The sequence below is a fragment of the Octopus sinensis genome, linkage group LG13, assembly GCF_006345805.1.
Source record: "Octopus sinensis linkage group LG13, ASM634580v1, whole genome shotgun sequence".
In the NCBI taxonomy this organism is placed as follows: Eukaryota; Metazoa; Mollusca; class Cephalopoda; order Octopoda; family Octopodidae; genus Octopus; species Octopus sinensis.
Genome location: NC_043009.1, coordinates 27,570,736 through 27,594,485, shown reverse-complemented (window position 1 = coordinate 27,594,485; position 23,750 = coordinate 27,570,736). Strand labels below are relative to the sequence as shown.

General features: G+C 34.9%; 1 protein-coding gene across 13 annotated transcripts in view; it reads left to right on the top strand.

The window, feature by feature from the left end:
• The window catches only part of LOC115218437 (protocadherin-11 X-linked), a 457,497-nt gene that overhangs the window by 267,079 nt on the left and 166,668 nt on the right, over positions 1 to 23,750 (top strand). The window contains exon 5 of one of the 13 annotated variants that reach the window (XM_036508271.1): positions 4,977 to 5,050. The exons of the other annotated variants lie outside the window; for them this stretch is intronic. The gene's annotated coding sequence lies outside the window, so the exon portion shown is untranslated. The remainder of the gene's footprint in view (positions 1 to 4,976; positions 5,051 to 23,750) is intronic. 13 annotated transcript variants of the gene reach the window in all.

Sequence of the window (23,750 nt, the reverse complement as noted above, 5' to 3'; positions counted from 1 at the left end):
GTTAGCACAATCTTTTGGATTTCCTTGAGACATGGTTCTCCAGGGATATTGTCTAGGTGTTTCTGACATCCCTTTTTTATCTTTATTATTATTATTATTATTATTATTATTATTATTATTATTATTATTATTATTATCTTTTTCTTAAAGTGGTGAACTGGCTGATTCATTTGTATGTGAGACAAAATGCTTAGTAACATTCCATCTGTCCTCACATTGCGAGTTCAAATTCTATCAAGGTTGACTTTGCCTTCCAACCTTTTAAGGTCAATAAAATATATTCCAGTTGAACACTGGGGTCAATGTAATCGATTATCCCCCCCAAAAAAAATGTCAGGCCTTGTGCCTACAGTAGAAAGGATTATTATTATTATTGTTATTATTGTTATTATTACTATTATGATTATTATTATTGTTCTGCCGAGGTCGACTTTGCCTTTCATCCTTTCAGGATTGATAAATAAAGTACCAGTCACTGTGGTCGTTGTAATTGACTAGTCCTGCCCCTTAAATTTCAGGTCTTGAGCCTTTAGTAGAAAGGATTGTTATTATTATTATTATTATTATTATTATTATTATTATTATTATTATCATTATTATTATTTTTATTGTTATTGAGTGAGAGAGCAGTGCACACCATCAAAGTGACACTGGGGTAAAATATACGAAGCCCAGTATACCCATCATGACTACTCATCTGATAAATATTAGTATCAGTAACATACTGAGGTCGATGTAATCGACTTAATCCCTTCCCCAAAAATTTGAGGCCTTGTGCTTCCAGTAGATAGGATTATTATTGTTGTTGTTATCAGTTTCTTAAAGTGGCAAGCTGGCAGAGTTGTTAGCACACAGGGCGAAATGCTTAACATTTCTTCTAGCTTTACTTTCTGAGTTCAAATTCCACCAAGGTCAACATTACCTTCCATTCCTTTCAGGGACAATAAAACAAATACTATTTGAGCATTGGGGGGGGGGATATAATTGACTAGCATGCCCTCCCCCCCAAAAAAATTACAGGCCTTGTGCCAATAGAAGAGAAGATTATTATTATTATTATTATTATTGTTATTATTATTATTATTTTTATTATTATTGTCTTTTATTGTTATAATTTGTCATGTAGTTTGTATCCATTTTGCTTTAGGGATTATGAGGGCAGGGTTGGTAGGTGTTTTTGTTTAATCTCCCTCTTTATGTTACCAGGCAAGTAAACTCTATTTCACTGATCCTCATTTCTGTGGTTAAACAATTTGTCTCTATGTGACTGTTTTAAATATGAATTGGAAATTATCAAATTAGTACATAATCATGCCCTTAACATGTGTGTGTGCTCATGCGTGCACATGCATGTGAGTGTTGTGTGCGAGTGTGTATGTGTGCATGTGAGAGAAAGTGTGTGTGTGTGTGCGTACATGTATATAGGAGAAGATAGAAATAAAACACCATATGGCCCACCAATAATGGCCCTTTCGTAAACAGATAAAATTAATTGGATTGCCTTTATTCTTTTTGTAAGTGGAGTAGATAAATCAGGGGACAACTGATGAAGGGAATGTTTTTTATGTTGCCTGTCTCGTTTCTCTATTTGTTTTTTCGTTGTTCAAAAAAACAGTTTGTTTTCTATTTTTGCTTTTTACGTTCTCATTTCTCATTTTGTTCATGTTTTTTTGATGTCCTGTACCCATATATGCATGTATATATATATACATATATATGTAGGTATGTCCATATATGTATGTATATATGCATATATATATATTATTTATATCATTATATGATCAAACACCACATATCCATTTCCAAGTAAGTTTTATCTGATATATATATATATATATATATATATATATATATATGGTGAAATTCACAAAAAAGACAAACACGGGTGTGTAAACAACAAACAGATGTATTACTTTAATGCTCAGGAAGTGAGAAAGTCTTTTACGTTTTGAGCCTATGCTCTTCAACAGAAAGGAACACAGAAATAAACAAGGAGAAAAAATAAAAATGGTTTAGTGGCTAGTGATCTATCATGGCGAATGACGGACAGAGGGGTCACATATATGTACAGATACACACACATATATATTCTGTGTTAGAAACAAATGCATGCAGAATATATACATACATACATACATACATACATACATACATACATACATACATATATACATAGGCTTGGCTGTGTGGTAAGAAGCTTGCTTCTCAACTACATGGTTCTGGGTTCAGTCCCACTGCATGGCACCTTGGGCAAGTGTCTTCTGCTATAGCCTCAGGCTAACCAAAGCCTTGTGAGTGGATTTGATAGACAGAAACTGAGAGAAGCCTGTCATATATAGGTATATAATTTTGTGTGTGTCTCTGTCTGTATTCCCCCCCTCCATCGCTTGGCAACTGATGTTGGTATGTTTACGTCCGCATAATTTAGCAGTTTGGCAAAAGAGACCGATAGAATAAGTACCAGGTTTACAAAGAATAAGTCCCGGGGTCGATTTATTTGAATAAAAGGTGATGCTCCAACATGGCCACAGTCAAACGACTGTAACAAATAAAAAATAAAAGAATATATATATATATATAAATAACTTAGATAATTGTTTAACTTAACAGTGCCACCTATCATCATCATTATCATCATCATAATCATCATCATCCTCATCATCAACATTTAACATCTGTTTTCTTGCTGGTTTGGGTTGGACGATTCAACAGAAGTTGGTAAAACTGGAGAACTGAGCCAGATTCTAATTGTCTGTTTTGGCATGGTTTCTAGAGCTGGACGCCCTTCCTAATGCCAACCACTTTATAGAGTGTATCAGGTGCTTTTTATGTGGTACCAGCACCAGCACTCTTTACATGGCACCAGCACTGATGTGGTTTACGTGTGTGTGTGTGTTGTTGTTGTTGACAACCTTTTCTATTTAAAAACTTTTAAACCCAATGTTTAGATATTACTATTGATAGCTTTATCTGCTTCAATATCCATTGTTCCAAAACATATATCAAAGTATTTACTAGTATCTTGACTGTGTTTTGTTTCAATGCTATCCTGCACAATAGATTTTAGCCAACACTGTAAGACATAAAAAGAGGTATCAACTGAACTGGTTTCAATCCTGTGTTGGAATATCTCAAGCAACTGAGTACCCTCTTTAACTAACCTCAGAAACACTTCTTATAAATTCATCTATACTGAGGCTGAAGTAAATTGGATTGACTGATTTGCTTATTAATAACGTGTTCCTGCCGTCTAATTTAATTAATTACAGGTGTATTAGCTGTATTTTGTTAATGTAAAATATTAATATCAAATTAATATATAGTCCTCTACACTACGTTGCCATTGCCAGTAGTTACCATAAAAGCAGTACATCACTGCAATTTAAAATGTTTATACACTAAACTAGTTAAAAAATACTAAACATTGCCAAATTGAATTACTGTAAACCTAAACAACTATCCAGGTTTTTAGTAATTTAGAATAAACCAAATAGGATTTGGCTAAAATGTAAATCAGTTGTTAGATTCCTACAATAAATGAATTATTAACTGGAAGGAATTGCTTGCTTGTATATAAAATATTCATCTATCACTATAATTGGGTTTGTGTGTGTGTATGTGTGTGTGTGTTTGTTGTGGAAGGAGAAAGAAATAATATTGGCAATAAATGTCTGTATTTCTTGAGATGAATTACATTTACCAAATTTTCCATGTTCATACATCTAACTGAACATTTCCTTTTTACTTCTTAATCACTGAAGTAATTATTTCCTCATTGTCATCATCAACACCATCGTTATTTGTTGGATGTGTTCAATAAAAGGAGGTTTTTGTGTTTCTTGTTTATTTTTTATGTTTCATTTTTTTTTTCAGTTATTTCTCTCGTAGATCGTTTTTAAAAGGTTTCCTATAAATAAATGTTATAAATATATCTCAGCCTGGAAAAAAAAAATCAGTAGAGATTGATGTCATGAGAATTCAAGAGAACACAAAATAATTCTTTCACGTTTATTTTTTCTCTTGGAACAGTGAATCTCAAAGCACACATAAGGCTATAAATAATAACACATTAACATTGGGTTGAAAACCCATTTGGATAGAAGTCGAAGGCTGCTCATGGGATGTGAACCCACATCTCTTGTAGACATGAAAGCATTCAACCATTAACTTTTAATGGCAGCTTTCAACTTTTTCTATCCATAAAGGTTTTATCAACCCAATATTTACATGTGATTATTTATAGCTTTATGTGTGCTTCAAGATCCACTATTCCCAAAAAGAATTAATTCTCATTCTCTCAAAGCTTATCAGATTCTTATGTCAACAACATATGATTCTCATTGGTGAGAATAAAGTTTCTAAATTGGAGAAATCTGAAGGATTACTTTGGTCCAGTGGTAAAACATCTGTCATGTGAACAGGAGATGTGGGTTTCTAGTCCCATGGGAAGTCTTTGACTTTTTCTATTCAAAAGAGATTTTCAAGCCAATATATTCAAACAATATTACTTATAGAATTTAGGGAGGGGTGAGCTGGCAGAATTATTAGCATACCAAGCAAAATGCTCAGTGATGTTTCATCCATCTTTACACTCTGAATTCAAATTCCACTGAGGTCAACTTTACCTTTCATCCTTTCAGTGTCGATAAAATAAGTACCAGTTATGCATTAGGGGTGATGTAATCAACTTAACCACCCCGCCTTGAAATTACTGGCTTTGTGCCAAAATTTGAAACCAGCATCTGTAGCTTCATGCATGTTTGGATATCCATTATTCCCACAAAAGAATTAATACACATTCAAGAGAATGGCTTTATGTGTTCTTCATGTTCAGAACAAAACAAAAAGAAATGAAAACAAAACAAAAAAACAAAGCATTAATGCTAATGAATTTATTAATGTATCAAAAACATAAAATAAATTTTAAAACATTGTGTTAATAGTAATTTGGACTTGAATTTACTATTTCTTTTCAGCATTCAAAACTAAATTTTCTTAAGAGGTTTTCTTTTTGAAAAAAACAAAAAACAAAAACACAATATATAAAAAGGTATGTAAAAAATGGTTTTGTCAAATTGTTAACAATATAATCGTGCCAGCACTAAATACCTCATAACCATTTCTATAAGGATTCTCTCTCAATTTGCCTCTTGTCTATTCACCTGTCAAAAAACCTAAAGCATAAAATTGACAGATTCTTCATAAACTTCATTTTCTTCTCAACTACTTACCATTTTTTGTTTATTTTGTTTTGTTTTCGATCTTCATTTTCATTTCTCTTTCTTTCTCTCTCTCTACTTCTCTCTCTTTTTCCTCTCTTTCATTCCCTTTCACCTTCTCTCACCTCCTCTCTCTTTCACTCTGTCATTCCCTCTTTTTCTCTCTCCTCTTTCTCTGCTTCTCTCCTTTTTTCTTTCCTTCCCTCTCACATTCTGTCTCTCACTACCATTTATTCTTTCCTTCTCTCTCTCCTTCTCCTTTCTTCCTCTGTCTCACTTTCTCTCTCCATCTCTCTCTCTTTCTCCATCCCTCTCTCTCTCTCTCCATCGCTTTCTTTCTATCTCACACAACACACAAACACAACACACACACAACTCACAACATGCACACATCACACTAGACACACACAACACATACACACAAACACAACACACAACAAACACACACAACTCACAACACACACATACACAACATACGACACACACAACCCACCACACAACACTCAACCCACCACACAACACACAACCCACCACACACACACACACAACCCACCACACACACACACATACACACACTCTAAAGCTTTGTTTTCATTTTTCATACATCTCACTGCCTGTCAGTTTCTCTGCCTTTTAAAGATTATAATTTCCCCCCAGAGCCTCATTAGCTCCCATTCACTCAAAACTATATCACCAACAGATTCCCTATAGATGTCATTTAGCGTAACTAGACATCAGGACATTTCCAGGAATATATTTTCTTAAGTATCATTGACATTGCTGCTATATTTTACTGTTGTTTCATATTTACAATGAAATCAAATTTAGATTCTCAAATTTCTTAAATGTTGTATTTAATTTTACTTGACATTAAATATGATTTATTTTAATTTGTTATAGTGGTTTTTGTTTGCATCTGTATCACTATAAGAATCTCCTCCTCTTTTCCTCTCGGTGTTTCTTATTTTCTGAAGTGTTTTTATTATTCAAAATTCTAAATAAACATATGAAGATATGCACAAAGTACAGGTGTTCATACATTCGTACATATATATTATATATATATATATATATATATATATATATAATAGATAGATAGATATAGATATATACATATATATATACATCTATACATATACAGATGTGGAGATGCAATGGCCCAGTGAATAAAGCAGCGGACTCGTGGTCAGAAGATCGCGGTTTCGATTCCCAGACCAGGCGTTGCGTGTGTTTTTTGAGTGAAAACACCTAAAAGCTCCACAAGGCTCAGTGGTGGAGATCCCTGTTGTACTCTTTTGCCCCAACTTCCTCTCACTCTTTCTTCCTGTTTCTTGAGTAACGCTGCAATGGACTGGCGTCCCGTCCAGCTGGGGAGAACACATACACCATAGAAACTAGGAAACTGGGCCTATGAGCCTGGCTAGCCTTGAAAGGGCACATAAAAAATACATATACAGATATATATATATATATATATATATATATATATATATATATATATAATATGAGGGAATATTATCCCAAACTTACAGGGAAAAATTCAATTTAGAAATACTAAATCAAATTTCACAAAATATATTACATATATATATAAATTAGAAAAAAACCACCTTTCATCAATTCAAAATGAAAAATTAAATTACACCATCTAGAAAATTACATATAATAGAAAGATTAAATATAAGATAAAAAATATAATGATGATTAAGTAATGAGCAAAAAATAAATAAAACATATATATTTGGTATATATATACCAAATATATACGTTTTATTTATTATTTTGTTCATTACTTAATCATCGTTATATTTTTTATCTTATATTTAATCTTTCTATTATATGTAATTTTCTAGATGGTGTAATTTAATTTTTCATTTTGAATTGATGAAAGGTGGGTTTTTTTCTAATTTATATATATATATATATATATATATATATATATATATATACATGCAGATATGTATTTTATGTATATATACATATGTGTGTCTATATAAGTGAAAGTGCGTGGCTTAGTGGTTAAGGCATTTGGCTCATGATCATAAGGTCATGAGTTCAATTCCCACTGACGTGTTGTGTCCTTGAGCAAGACACTTTATTTCATGTTGGTCCAGTCCACTCAACTGGAAAAAATGAATAGTACCTGTATTTCAAAGGGCCAGCCTTGTCACACTCTGTCACACTAAATCTCCCTGAGAACTAGGTGTCAGTGGAGTGCTCAGCTACTTGCACATTAATTTTACAAGCAAGCTGTTCCGTTGATTGTATCAGCTGCAAACCTCATCGCTGTAACCGATGGAGTGCTCCTATATGTATATATGTATATATATATATATATATATATATACACACACATCCTTCTTTTATAGACACACACACACACACACACACACAAATATATACATACATGTATACATACATTTATATCATCATCATTTAACGTCCATTTTCCATGCTAGCATGGGTTGGATGGTTCAACTGGGGTCTGGGAAGCCGGGAGGCTGCACCAGGCCCAGTCTGATCTGGCAGTGTTTCTACAGCTGGATGCCCTTCCTAACACCAACCACTCCGAGAGTGTAGTTGGTGCTTTTTATGTGCCACATGCACAGGTGCCAACGAGGCTGGCAAACGGCCACGATTGGATGGTGCTTTTTACGTGCCACCGGCACGGGGGCGAGACGAGGCTGACATCAGCCACAATCGGATGGTGCTTTTTACGTGCCACGGTCACGTATATATATATATATATACATAGATGTATGAATATATGCATACATATATATACGCATATATGTATATATATACACAAACATATATATAGGTATATATATAGTATATATATATATATTTTTGTATGTATATATTTATATATATATATATATATATATATATATATATATATATATATGTATGTATATATGCATATGTCTGTGTTTTAGTTGACTAGTCTCTATTTTATCAGACTCTAAAGTCCAGATCATCTCCATTCCTATATATATTTTCCACTGTTCTGTTACTATTTCTTCTTGTTATAGCTTCATCTTTACCACATCATTTTCATCACTTCCAAAACTTCCAGAGGTGAAGAAATTCCAATATACCTTCCTCATCCCTGCCCCATCGCTACTCTCATTCAGCATCTAGGTCTCCTGTCTCCTTCAGTGACAACCAACATTTCTCTGGCTTTTCTGTGTTGATACTTGTGTGTTGTCACACATAGTTGCATTGGATTTGAGGTTTCTCTCGGCATCTTCTGATCTTATTAACAGATCTTTTCATCCAGAAAGATGAAGAGAAATGGCATTATTTCCTCTGAGGAAGGTGATGTTGTTTAAAACAGTTGACATATATGAATAAATCTGTATGCCGTGAGGAAGACATGAATTCAAACAAATATATTTGCAAACTTTATTAAGTTAGTTTTAACAACATAGGCCATCAAAATTTCTAAGTTTTTATTTGATGTTGTTCACACTATGTTGCCATTATTACCTCAATCTCCATTACTGTTGTCCAACATTATTAACTTTACTCTTCTACGTATTCACCATAATTCTCTTCTTTCTTTCATACATTATTCAACAAGTCTAACTTCAAATTGTAGTCATTCCATGTAAAGTCTCCTTCGCAGACACAAACATACACACACACTCACACACATTCGCATGTCCACATACACAGATATGTACAGACACATACATGTCATCTCTACCATAGACTCAAGGCCGGCAATTTCGGGATGGGTGCTAGTCGATTACATCAACCCCAGGGCTCGACTGGTACTTATTTCATTGACCCCAAAAGGATGAAAGACAAAGGTGACCTCAACAGAATTTGAACTCAGAACACAAAACCAAAAGAAACGCTACTTAGCATCGGTCCTCTGTGCTAATGATTCTGCCAGCTCATCACCTTACACCTACACATACATGTACACATACACACGCTCACATACACACACATATATACATATACATACACAGACACTTACACACATATACACATCCTGAAACAAATCAATACCTACACATTATATTCCTGTCTAATGACTTCTGGCTGTAAATTACTTTTCTGAAATGTAACAATTTAAAACATAATTTTAATGTTTTATGAGATCCAAGTCTTTGCACCTTTTCCCCAAAAAATATTAAATGAAATATCACATGATTTTACACTTACTAATTAAAAAGTTAATTAAATAGAAATTATACAAATTATTATAAATTTTCTTCACAATGACTTTACCTTAATTTCTTCTTTTTCTTTTCTGTTTCTTTCTAATTTTTTTTAGTCCGTCTAACTTACTAATTTATTTTAACTGGAAACAAAACTAGGAGTGGTTAGTAAATTATTTTCACTTCAGTAGATTATTATTTGTAGATTAATTTTACCCAAATCAGTAGAATGAAAGTTAGTGACATCATCAGTGGCATTTGAATGTTGAAACATGATGTACCAGGCAGTATCTTACTTGTCGTTGATGAATACTAATACCATAACTGCGTATTTCTATCATATTATGTACTAGTAACAGTTAAACTGCCATCACTATTATCAAATTAATTTAGAAAACAAAAAATAATAATGAAATGAGACAATTATGGCTGTTACTCTCAAGTTTGTACGAGCCTTTCATCAATTGTTTTAGGTGCCTGTGTGGTTGCAAAGAAACATAAACACTCTCTCAACCATCCCTCCACCAACCCACCCACCCTTGGTTCAGTGGAACATATCGTATGTCAGTGGTTCCCAAAGTTTTTCAGGTTGCCTCCTTGGCTCCTGGGCCACATTTCTAGCGCCCCTCCCCCAAACATAGACCAATTTCTGCGGAAAAATTTAAACAACTGTATTTGACAAATAAAACTTAATCTAATGAAACAGTTATTTTATTTGCCTTTACATCCATTGCCCCCTTTTTTGCCAACCCATTATTGCCCTCACTTTTCTTCAACGCCTCCTGAATCTTTCCACCACCTACAGGGGGCAGTACCACCCAGATTGGGAACCACTACCAATGTAATAGATGAGATAAGAAAGGGCTGCATCAGCACTGATTGATACACTTTTTCAGTTAAGTAAACTGGAACAATATGAAATGAAGCACCTTGCCCGAAGGACACAATGTGCTGCTCAGCCACAGAACTAAATTCAGGATCTTGTAGTTGTCAGCCTGACACCTCTAACCACTTAAACACATACCATAAGAATCTTCTATCGTTCATTTCAGTCATTGGATTGTGGCCATGCTGGAGCACAGCCTTGAAGGGGTTTGATCAAGCAAAAATAGACTGGTATTTATTTTATCCGTCTCTTTTTGCCAAACTGGATGTGGCCATCAGCTGAGGAAAAGTTGCCTGTCCCTGATTTATATAATGTATAAAGGTATAGATACAATGGGTTTTCACACAGATTCTGTCTGCTAAATTCTCACACTAAATTGGTCAGCCCAGGGTTAAGACGCTTGGGCAAGGTGCTGGGCAGTAGGATTGAACCTAAAAACATACGGTTGAAAAATAGCAAGCTTCTTAACCACACAGCCATGCATCATTAATTATTTTTATAAACTCTGTAGCTTGAATTAATGTTATATTATCTTAACAACAAAAATAATTCCAGTGTTTTTTTATAAGTAAGCATTCTGTCGATGAAGAGAGCAGAAACAATGTTTAATCATCATTTGTTTTGATATGAAGTTTTCCCCATGCTGAGATGAATACAACGATCTTTTTGGATCCCAAATTTGCCTTCCGGGTTGTTTGGCTCCTTTGTTCAGAATATAAATAAATGTATCTATAAAATTCCTTCAACCTGAAATCGTGTACTGAAACTGTACTTAAATTACAACTTTTTTTCTATTTAGATATCTTGACATTTTTCTAATATAAATAAGAAAAAGAAGAAAAACAAAAACAAACATAACATAAAAAAAAGAAACAAGAGAAAATATTTATTCTCCATGATTTTTCTGAATGTTTTTTTTATAAGTTTCTTTTTATAAACCGAGGTACTCCGGTTGTGTTTTTGAAATGCTTTTCACTTTTTTTTTTAAATGCCTAAAAAGATTTTTGTATCTTTTCTTTAAAATAATAATAATATTGACTCATTGATTTACAAACATGCTACGCAACATCTTTGATAATCATCATCGTCGTCGTCGTGATCATTGTCAGCATTGTCACCACTACCATCACCACCACCACGACCAACACTACCACCATCATCATCATCACTACCATTGCCACCACCACTATCATCATCACCATCATCACCACAACCATCATCTTCATCACCATCACCACCACCAACACCATCATCATCACCACCTTGATCATCATTATCATCATCATCACTACTATTGCCACCACCAATATCATCATCACTATCGTCACCACAACCATCATCTTCATCACCATCACCACCATCATCATCATCATCACCATCTCGATCATTATCATCATCATCATCACTATCATTATCATCCTCATCATCACTACCATCACCACAACCACCACCACCACCATCATCACCATCAACGTCATCTTCATCACCACCACCACCACCACCATCATCATCATACATTCCATGGTATTTTTCCATGCTTAAGGTCTTCTCCAGCACAGCGTCTCACCAATTATTATCCAAGCACTTTGTCCATTTGTCCATCTCCTTTCTGCAAGTGAATCTTCCAAATCGTTTTCCCCCATTTCTTTGTCACATGTTTTCCTTAGATCCCTTCTCCTGCAGGTAGGTTCCTTCCACCTGGGTTACTTAGCACTTAATTAACCAACTGTCATCCTTCATATACATCATATGCCTCTACTAGTGCAGTCCTCTCTTGCATATCACAGGTTGACTCCTCTTAATTGCTTAAACACAGTTTTTCTCACCAAATATTTTTGCTCCCATGGCGATGCACACCAACGTTACATATCCAGTGGAGCAAACTCAACTAATTTCTTTAAAGACCCCTGTTTTGTTTCTATGGAATATTGTGCAGTGTGTACACAAGTAGTATGTGCAGTCTGCCCTTTACTCTCTGAGAGAAGAATTTCGCTGTTAGCAGAGAGCTCCTGCAACTTTTTTATGCATACATGCACATATATGCTTCTGCATGTTATCTATCTATTTTCTCTATCTGCCAATTTTTCTCTATTTCTTCCTCCTCTCTCTCTCTCTATGTGTGTGCGTGTGTGTGTGTGTGTGTGTTTGTATACTGGGTACACTAAATTGAAAATAACACTGTATGTATGTATGTATTGTGTATATTATATATATTTATATTATATGAGTGGGTACTGAAAGTTCTTGGCTTTGGGTAAAAGAAAATACAGGAGGACCAATTAATTATGATTTTATTCATCATATTTCCCTATCAGCCCTGTAAAAGAACTTGAAAGGTTGGGCCTCCAACCAGGCCTTTCACTATACATTTAAAGCCAGGAACTTTTCAGCATCCCCTCATATATATATACGTGTGTGTGCGTGTGTGTATGTGTGTGTATCATCATCATCATCATCATTTAACATCCGTTATCCATGCTGGCAGAGATTGGATGGTTTGACCAGGGCTAGCAAGCTAGTAGGTTGCACCAGGCTCCAGTCTGACTTGGTATGGCCTTCTACAGCTGGATGCCCTTCCTGATGCCAACAACTCTCAGAGTGTAATGGGTGCTTTTACATGCCACCAGTATGGGTGCCGTTTGCATGACACCAATATCTGCCACAACTGCGATTTTATTTGGCTTGATGGGTCTTCTTCTCAAGCATAGCAGAATGCCAAATAGACTTGGTCATTTGTCGTTACCTCCATGAAGCCCAACATTCAAAATGTGCTTTACATGTGCCACCAGCATCATCCTCTTTGCCTCCATGAGGCTCAATACTTGAAAGGGGCTTTTTTATGTGCCACCAGCATGGGTGCCAGTTACGCGACACCAGCATCAGCCATGACTACGATTTCACTTGGCTTCATGGGTCTTCTCAAGCACAGCATATCGCCAAATGTTTCGGTCACTTGTCACTGCCTCCATGAGGCCCAAAGTTCAAAGATCATGTTTCACCACCTCGTGCCATATCTTCCTGGGTCTACCTCTACCATAGATTCACTCCACCATTAGAGATCGGCACTTCTTTACACAGCTTTCATTGTCCATACGCATCACATGATCATATCAGTGCAGTCGTCTCCCTTGCGCACCACATCTGATGCCTCTTATGCCCAGCTTTTCCCTCATGATGCTTACACTCTGTCGTACATACACACTGACATTGCACTGCCCATGTTTCACTGCTCTGTAACATAGCTGTACATATAAACATGGGAAATATATACATTATTCTATGTTCTTGAGTATTTACATCATATAATCAGAACACACTTGCCCCATTCGTATCCCTTCTCCACATACTCCTTGCAGTCCATTTCCCATGTTTTGCTAACGTGCAATGTTGCACCTCATACACCATCATTAAACTATCTGCTCTTCATTCACTGTGAGAATCCCTTTGTTGCCCAATGAAGTAACAGTTCTTTGAACTTTTACCATTCCATACTTCCTCTGACTCTGTGAAAATCACCAGCTTGTCACTCACACACACTCAAAGATAGCTAGACAAATGTACCTGCTCACTCACACAAACACACACACACACACACACACACACACACAAACACACACACACACACACACACACATACATACATACATACATATATATGTACATATAGTCTCTCATGCATATGATAATTTATGATGAACTGACCAGCCAATAACCAGCAATCACTTCCGTAGCCCTCAAAAAGTGGGCCCTTTAACAATTTTCCTTTGCATAAATACTCCCACACATTAAATGTCAAAATTAGCAAAGCAAAGCTGTAGAACTTTTTAAAAAATGTTAGTTATATGCTTCATTGCTAAAAAAAACCTCTTTCCTGTCTTTAGAAGAAGACTGGGGGATTATGGGTTAAAGTAATGGAAAATACATAACCTCATTTTGAAATCAAAATTCATGGAAATCTGATATATTCCTCTAAATACATTTAAACACACCAAAATGTCTAAATATTAGCTGAGGATGTGGAATATAGGTGAGAGTTCGGAAAAATATATTTCGCTCAAATTTTGCTCTAATTCATTTATTTATTTATTTATTTATTTATTATTTATATTTAATGTTGGATGTCACATCAAAGAATTTATTTCTGTTTCCACCTCCTCTCTCTCTCTCTCATTCATATAAACAGAGATGAGATCTAACCAGTAAGTTAGCCCCCTCCCCCCATATGGTCGTTCACTCTACTAGAAATAGCAGCAAAGTATTTCTTGAATTGTCCTCGGCCATCATAGAAAACGGGCACATTGGATAATATTGTCCTGGTTTCTCTGCATACAGAAAATGTTAGATTGGATGGTCATGGGTGGAATAGCTCTCATCATAGACTTGCTCGAACAGGGCCAAATAGCAACAACAACAACAGATTTGAAGGGTTTACATGAGAGAGAGAGAGAGTGCAAGTGGGAGAGAGTGTATGTGTGAGAAATTTAACGAGTTGCTCATTTATACTTCAAGTGTAGTATATCCTCACAAAACGTTAATTAGCCATACTGTAATGTGGAACAGATTTTTTTTGAAGAAAAGATTTATATATTTAAATTCCAACAGATTTAATAAATCAAGCTGTCTTAATTATTTTATTCATTTATTTAGTTTTTTTAATTAAGATATATCTAACATAATGTTATTCCTCTTCTTTCAAAAAAGTTGGTCATTTTTTTATGTGTATAAATTGCCAAGTACTTGCAAATGCACAGCATGTACATATACATTGATATATATATATATATATATATATTATATAATATATATATATATATATATATATATATATATATACATTTACATATATATATATACATTTATATATATGTATGTATATATGTATATATATATATATATATATATATTATTATTATTATATATATATATTATATATATATATATATATATATATATATATATATATATATATATACATATATATACAGTGGTCAGTTAGCACTTATTTCATCAACCCCACAAAAGATGAAAGGCTGAGTTGATCCTGAAGCATTTGAACTCAGAACGAAAAGACAAGCAAAATGTCACCAAGCCATTTGCCTGGCATGCTAATGGTTTTACCATCTGAACATTTTATCATGTACGTATTTACATATCTTTGTATTGAAACTGTATCATCTGCTTCATATAAAATTAGTATGGAGCTATTTGTATGATATTGCTAGAAGACTATGGCCATAATGTATCATATATATTTACTGACCTCTGTCTCACAGATTAGACATCACTTGACGATATATTACAGCATCAAATGATGAAGAGTTTTATGGTCTCCAGTTCTGTGTTTAAATTCTACTTTAGTCACATTTACATCCAGTTAAGGTTAATGATGTTCTGGCTGAAAGTTGTTCACTGAGATATATTAGTGTACAGGATTGGTGCTGTGGTTAAGAAGTCTGTTTTTCAATGAAATTGTTTCAGTTTCAGTTTCATTGTGGGGTACCCTTGGGCAAATATCTTCTACTTTAGCCCTGGGCCAATCAAAGCCTCGTGAATGGATCTGCAAAACAGAAACAGAAAGAAATTTGCTGTGTATGAATGTTTGTGCGTGTGTAAGTACATATGTGTTGGGGGACGGGCCCCCCCCCCCGCCTTGTCTTGACATCATGTGGTGGTTGTAACTGATTGGCCATGTGGTAATATTTCCTTATTTGGAATCATGTAAGGTGTGTTGGAACAGGAAGGGCATGTGGCCAATGAAAAACTGCTTTAACAAATTTCATCAGACCCATGCAAGCATGGAAAAACAGACGTTAAAAGAAAGAAGATGAGATGAAAATAACACACAAAATACACATACACACACACATCCGAACTCACACACACTCACACAATGATACTGATGTATATATGTAAATGTTATAACCATTTCTATATTCATATATGATTTAACCAATCAATATTGAGTCACACATTTGCCACCAGATTAGTTCAGATGTAAACCACCCACTTAATATGTTTAACACCAACGTTTCTTAAACATTACACAGAAGACTACTGATCACCATGTAGCCGATAATTTGGAACCAAAGACAGTGCCAAGGTATAACATGCTATTTTCTATGATAGACAGAAAAGTTCAAAGATAAACTATAGAACGACTGCAAATACAGTTGCTTAATTTGATCTTTTTTTTCTCTCCTAGAGTCTCCAATCGAAAGTAAAATAATGTTCTCCAAATTTTTGGAAACTGAAGAACTCATAAGAAAAATATACCTATCACTTCCAAAAGCTCCAAAATGCAAATGGTTTTTTATGTGTGTGATCTTTTCTTCCTTTTACTGCAGGTAAAAGTATTTATAACTAATTTCAAAAATCATACATGCACACAAACATTCTGTGACACATACAGAATGTATGTGTGCATGTACGATTCTTAGTAACTAAAGCAGCCAGGTTTAAAAGTTGGTGTAACTAGTTTGCTATTTTAAAACTATTTTGGTATTTGGTAAACTGATAGGCATTGCAGATATTCTTACAATTCTTCAAATGTTAATACCTGTATCTTTCCCTGGGTGATAAGAAGTTTCCTTCCTAACCACGTGGTTCTGGGTTCAGTCCCACTATGTGTGTGTGTGTATATATATATACATGTATATAAATTAGAGAAGAACCACCATGTAGCAATTCAATAATTATATATATTATTATTATTATTATCATTATTATATATATATAGATATAAATATATATATAGATAGATAGATAGATATAGATGTTTTTCCAAAATATTTGCTCCTTCCTTGTTTCATTGAAATGATCTGCTCACAACTGCACCATCTGTGTAGTGAATGGCGGAAGCTTGGTCCACAAGTTGCACGGATGTGTATGCTTATTAAGAGTTGGGCTCGACAGGCAACAGCAGAGCCACAGATGCAATGTATAGTTTTGTTGCGGGTGCACAATGCCCTAAATGGTCAGTGACAGTCTTCCTCAGTCACAAGTGAACAGCCATTATGTATGTATAGATGCATGTACTCTTTTACTCTGTTACTTGTTTCATTCATTTGACTGCGACCATGCTGGAGAACCACCTAGTCAGACAAATCAACCCTCAGAGCTTATTCTCTGTAAGCCTAGTACTTATGCCATTGGTCTCTTTTGCCAAATTGCTAAGTTACAGGGACATAAACACACCAACATCAGTTGTCAAGTGATGGTGGAGGGACAAACAAAGTCACATAAACACCCACACACCCACCCACATATATATATATATACGATGGGTGGGCTTCTTTCAGTTTCTATCTACCAAATCCACTCACAAGGCTTAAGTCAGCCCAAGGCTATAGTAGAAGACACTTGCCCAAGTTGCTACACAGTGGGACTGAACCTGGAACCAGACCTGCACTTATGTATGTTTGTTTGTATAAGTGATAGGTTCTTTTCAGTTTCCTTCTACCAAATCCATTCCCAGGAGTTTGGTTGGACTGGGACTATAGTAAAAGACCCTTGCCCAAGGTGCAGCCCGGTGGGACTGAACCTGAAGCCACGTAGTCATCAAACAAGCTTCTTAACCATGCAGCCATGCTAGAGATCAAGAAAGTGGCAAGTTATTTATTTCAAAGTTGAAAGAATAATTAAATATCTTTTCTGCAAGAGTTGAAAGAATTTTGTTTATTTTTAATGGTAGCCAATACTTGTCAGACAACATTGGACCCCATTGATCTTTACCTCCTCCCACCGTCCCCCTCATATTACCATATTAAACACCACCACCACTACTACCAACAACAACAACAACAGCAACAGCAACAAAAATCATCAAAGGCATTGAAGAAAAACCATCTATTTCTATTTAAAGAGTTCTCCATAGTTTTCGGTGAACCATTATCCAATATATATATTATAATAGGAACTGAAATACAGAGACTGGTAAGTGTTATTAACTTCCTACATATTTCCTACTTTTAACCAAAGACGTCTCCACGTTCAAGAAGAAGCGTTTTATGGTATACTTTATCGAACTTTTCTTTCAGTTTTTATAAGTGTTGTTAGTTGGTCATATACAATGAAAAAAAAAAATAAAATAAAAATTATAATAAATATTAAATACAAATAAGTGAATATTATAGAAGTAAAGATAGAAAGAAGGGAAGAAAGGAAGGAAAGAAGGAAGAGAAAATGGTTTGACCATGACTGTTTAGCATAACTGGAATTCTCTGAGGCTGTTAAGCATTGCTAAGCTAATAGGTGAATGTGAAACAGAGGAAAAGATAAGATACACCTTTATATTCAACAGCGGCATACACATACATGCACACATAGATACACATATACAGTCATACATACACACACAGACACACACACATATATATGTATATATATATATATATATAATATATATATATATATATATATATATATGTATATAATACATACGTTCATTATACATACCCATGCATAGATATATGTAGATATATGCATATATGTAGATACAAACATACATATATGAATACATACATGATACTTACATACACACACACAGATATGCGCACATACAAATGTGTACACATAATTTTATACCTCCATCCATCCGTGCACAAAGTGACACACACAAACACACACATAGACTTACATATATTTATACATGTAGACACACATAGACATATGTGCATGCATATATACACATAGACATAACTACATACATACATACATACATACATACGTACATACATACATACATACGTACATACATACATACATACATACATACATACATACATACATACATACATACATACATACATACATATCATTACATGAGTATTTTCTGTAAAGACAGCTCTGTGTTTATATCTGGCTGTTATTGTAGTGACTGATCACATATCAAACGGGTGAGGGCAATGAGTATGTAACTTTTATGCAACACCAAGAAGGAAAGGACAGCAGTTAGCATTGATAAATCCAATAAGATGCTTATATATAAGAGTGGAAGGAAAGAAAATGTGGATTTTTATGTCGTTCTTAATAAAAATCAAGTCACACACTTGATTTTCTCTCTTTTTTTTTTTAACTACCTGATCTCTGAACTGAAGAATTCTGAATGTCTGAGAATAGTAATGATATTGACTATAAAGATTCCAATGTTTAATATGTTGACACGGGGAATGATTTAGTGATGGTGGTGGTGGTGGTGGTGGTGAGTTGCCACATATGTTAATTTAGTATATTGGAAAATATCGATTACCTGTGATAATCCCAGCAATTAGTAGGCAAAAATTCCCACTAGAGAGTATTTAAAATCTAAAGTCTGTAAATGAATAACATCATCATTGTTTTATCATCCACTTCTCCATGCTTCCATGGTTCAGATGGAATTTGTTGAGGTAGATTTTCTACAACTGGATGCCTTTCCTGTTGCTAACCAGCACCTGTTTCCAGGTAATGTAATATTACCCCATGGTAAAGTGGCACACTGGCAGAATCATTAGCATGCCAGACAAAATGGTTAGGTGCATTTCATTTATCTTCATCTTCTGGATTCAAATCCACTTTCGTCCCTTCACCGTCAATGAAACAAGTACCGGTTAATCCCTGGGGTCAATGTGATTGACTTACTCTCTCCTCTGAAACTGCTGGCTTTGTGCTAAAATTTGAAAGCAATATTACCCCCTGGTCAACCATATATGTATTTTGAAACCAAGAAAGTAACCCAGCCAAGGTGTTATTATAATATTAGCTGGCTCCGTGCCATCAAAAATGACGGCTAATTGTAGTATTTTATATATAAATAAGGACAAGAGATAGAATATGGATGGTAATTCGAATTAATACACTTGTCAATGTTATCAAGTGGTTGTCTTTTAAGATGTGACATACATCACTGTTTGTTACTGAAAGAATGCTGGTTCATACATATAAATGTTCACATACTTCCCTTGTACACGTACGCACATACAGAAAGGCACAGAGATACACACACACACTCACACACATACACACATACGCACACACTTGCATACACACTCTCACACACACACAGAGGCACAAAGACACACATACACACACTCTCTCGCTCTCTCACACATACACACACACGCACACACAGAGGTTTAAAGACACATACAGACAGACAGAGGCACAAAAACACACATACACACACACATTCACACTCACACACACACAGAGGTACGTCACACATACACACACACATGTATACACACTCTCTTACACACACAGAGAGGCACAAACACACTCTTATACACACACATACACACACACAGGCACAAAGATACACATACACACATACAGAGGCACAAATACACACACGTGCATACTCTCACACACACACAAACAGAGGCACAAAGACACATACACACACACACACTAATACATATAAACACATTATGATGAAGATAAATCATCATTGTCTTCATCATCGTTATCATCATCATCATCATCATCATAATCATCAGTGTTCCCGTCATCATCATCATCATCACCATCATCATCATCATCATCATCATCATCATCATCATCATCATCATCTTCGTCATCATCATCATCGTCATCGTCATTGTATAATAGCTAACTGATATAAATGTTGTTTGACTGCATGGCTGGTTGGCTGGATGGTTGATTGGTTGGTTGGTTGGTTGGTTGGCTGGTTGGTCGGCTGGTTGGTCGGCTGGCTGGCTGGCTGGCTGGTTGGTTGATTTCTCCAGTCATGCTTTACATTGTACAGAGAGAAGAGACAACGCATGGAATGACTGCACATACTTAGCTTGGTGACAGGCAATGAATAAATAAACACTACATACACAAGTGTCAGAGAAAGAATCACAGAGACAGTGAGAGAGGTGTTAACTTAGGCATAGGTATAGGTACGAATAATGTCATCCGGTCCCTCCAGCCTTACAGTAACAGGCCACGTTACACAAGTACAGAGCATAATATTAATTAATGAATGACTGTTAATGACTGGCTCTGAAGAAGCTATAAGATGTTACACAAGCACTCAGTTCTGACAGCACTGCTTCTCATTGCAGAAACAGCTGTAAGCCTTGAAATTGATTACATGATTCTTGTTCCTAAGCGGCTGAAACTCTTGTTTGATGGATGTTCTTCCACTAAGGATTTCTCTTGCTGTCCATTAACCCCATAGCAAGTTTCCACTCATATATATATATACACACACACTTAATGCTTTTCTTGGACTGTCTGCTCTTTCCTGCTTTTCTTTTTCTCTGGACTTTTTCCTCTTTCCAACAAAGAACTCTGCTCAAAACATCACTTCTATTTTACCATATAAACCTTTCACTAAGTGTCAATCTAATTTATTTACAGTGTATATCCAATTATCTGTTTATTGTTTCTGTTTATATTTATTTTTGCTTTGCCTATATATATATGTATACCACACACACACATTACTCTTTACTTGTTTCAGTCATGTGACTGTGACCATTCTGGAGTACCGCTTTTAGTCGAGCAAATCAACCCCATGACTTATTCTTTGCAAGCCTAGTACTTATTTTATCGGAATACTTTTGCCAAAACGCTAAGTTACAGGGATGTAAACACTAGCATCGGTTGTCAAGCAATGTTGGGGGGACAAACACAGACACACAAACATATACACATACATACATACAACGAGCTTCTTTCAGTTTCCGTCTTCCAAATCCACTCACAAGGCTTTGGTCGGCCCGAGGCTATAGTAGAAGACACTTGCCCAAGGTACCAAGCAGTGGGACTGAACCCAGAACCATGTGGTTGGTAAGCAAGCTACTGACCACACAGCCACTCCTACACCTACTCTCTCACACACACCACACACACACACACACACACACATATATATATATATATATATATATATATATATATATATATTATCCAACATAGAATAGGTAACACTTAATAAATTAAATAAAAACTGAAGTATACTTTCAAACAAAAGATGATAAATGGAAGCTGAGAAATTACCCTTTAAGATGTTCTTTAAAAAAAAATCAGAGAAAATTTATTTCATTTCGTCTCAGTTACTTTTTCAGAAGGACAAAAAAAAAAATACCCCAAAATTCTTCAGAGTAAAATTCAACCGTAGATTAGTCAATTAAACAAACTCATTTTGTGAAGAAGCGATGCAGAAAACTCTCAGAACTTTTCAGCCTGCTGCGTTATCTAATTCTTGGAGATTTCTTTTTAGTAAGCTGATCTTCTCTAAATCAACTGCTAAATGTACTGTTTACCTGATCTTAGAGATGAAGAAAGAAGTAAAACTGATATGTTTTTTTATCAAAGTTGTTTATTTTATATATTCATTACAAAAACACAGCTGTAATACATGCATACATACATATAAAGATACATACATACATATATATATATATATATAGAGAGAGAGAGAGATAGATAGATACCTATACATATGTATCTATATATGTATGAATCTATATATGTATATGTGTATATGCATTTATATGTATATATATCCATATATATATATATATATATATATATACATATACATATATATATACATATATATACACTTATATACATATATATATGTATATATACATGTGTGTGTGAGTGTGTGTGAATGTGTTGTGTGTGTGTGTGTGTGTGTGTGATTGTGTGTATTTGTATATGTATGTGAAAGTGAAAACCCACCCAGCTGTTATTTTATTTTTAAAATGCCATTTCTTTCTTTCTTTTCATTCTTCTTTTGAAAAAATAAAAAAAACCGACCCATTAATTAATTTGCGTTCCAGTTCGTTGTCAGTGTCACTCCACCTTAACAACAGTGTTGCTAGATTCGGCTGCAAGGAGAGGATTATAATTATATTCAGGGCCAGATAGTATCATATTTTAGTTTTAATTAAGGCAACTTGCCATTTTATAATTTAAGTTTTCAAGGTAAGAATAATATAGGATATTATATTAAATTATGGCAGTTTGGTAAGAATTTTGCTGCTTAACCAAATGGTTCCAAGTTCAGTCCCACTGTGTGGCACATTGGACAAGTATATTCCACTACAGACTTGGGCCAAACAAAGCCTTATGAGTGGATTTGGTAGATGGAAACTGAAAGAAGCCTGTCATACATACATACACATAAGTGCGTGTGTGTGTGTGGTGTGTGTGTGTGAGTTTGCCTGTGTGTTTGTGTGTATGTATATGTATATGTCTTTGTATATGTGTTTGTCTCCTACCATCACTTTGACAACTGTGTTGGTTCGTTTAAACTCCTGTAGCTTAGTGGTTCAGCAAAGGAGCTTGATAGAATATTACTAGGCTTAAAAAAAACTTAAAAACATCAAAGTGGTACCCCAGGAGGGCAGCAGCAGAATGACTGAAGCAAGTAAAGGATTATAGAAAACACTTTCAAATCAAATTACAGCCTACAGCTATGTATGTATGTATGTGTGTTGTACATATATATATATATAAATTTTTAAAACT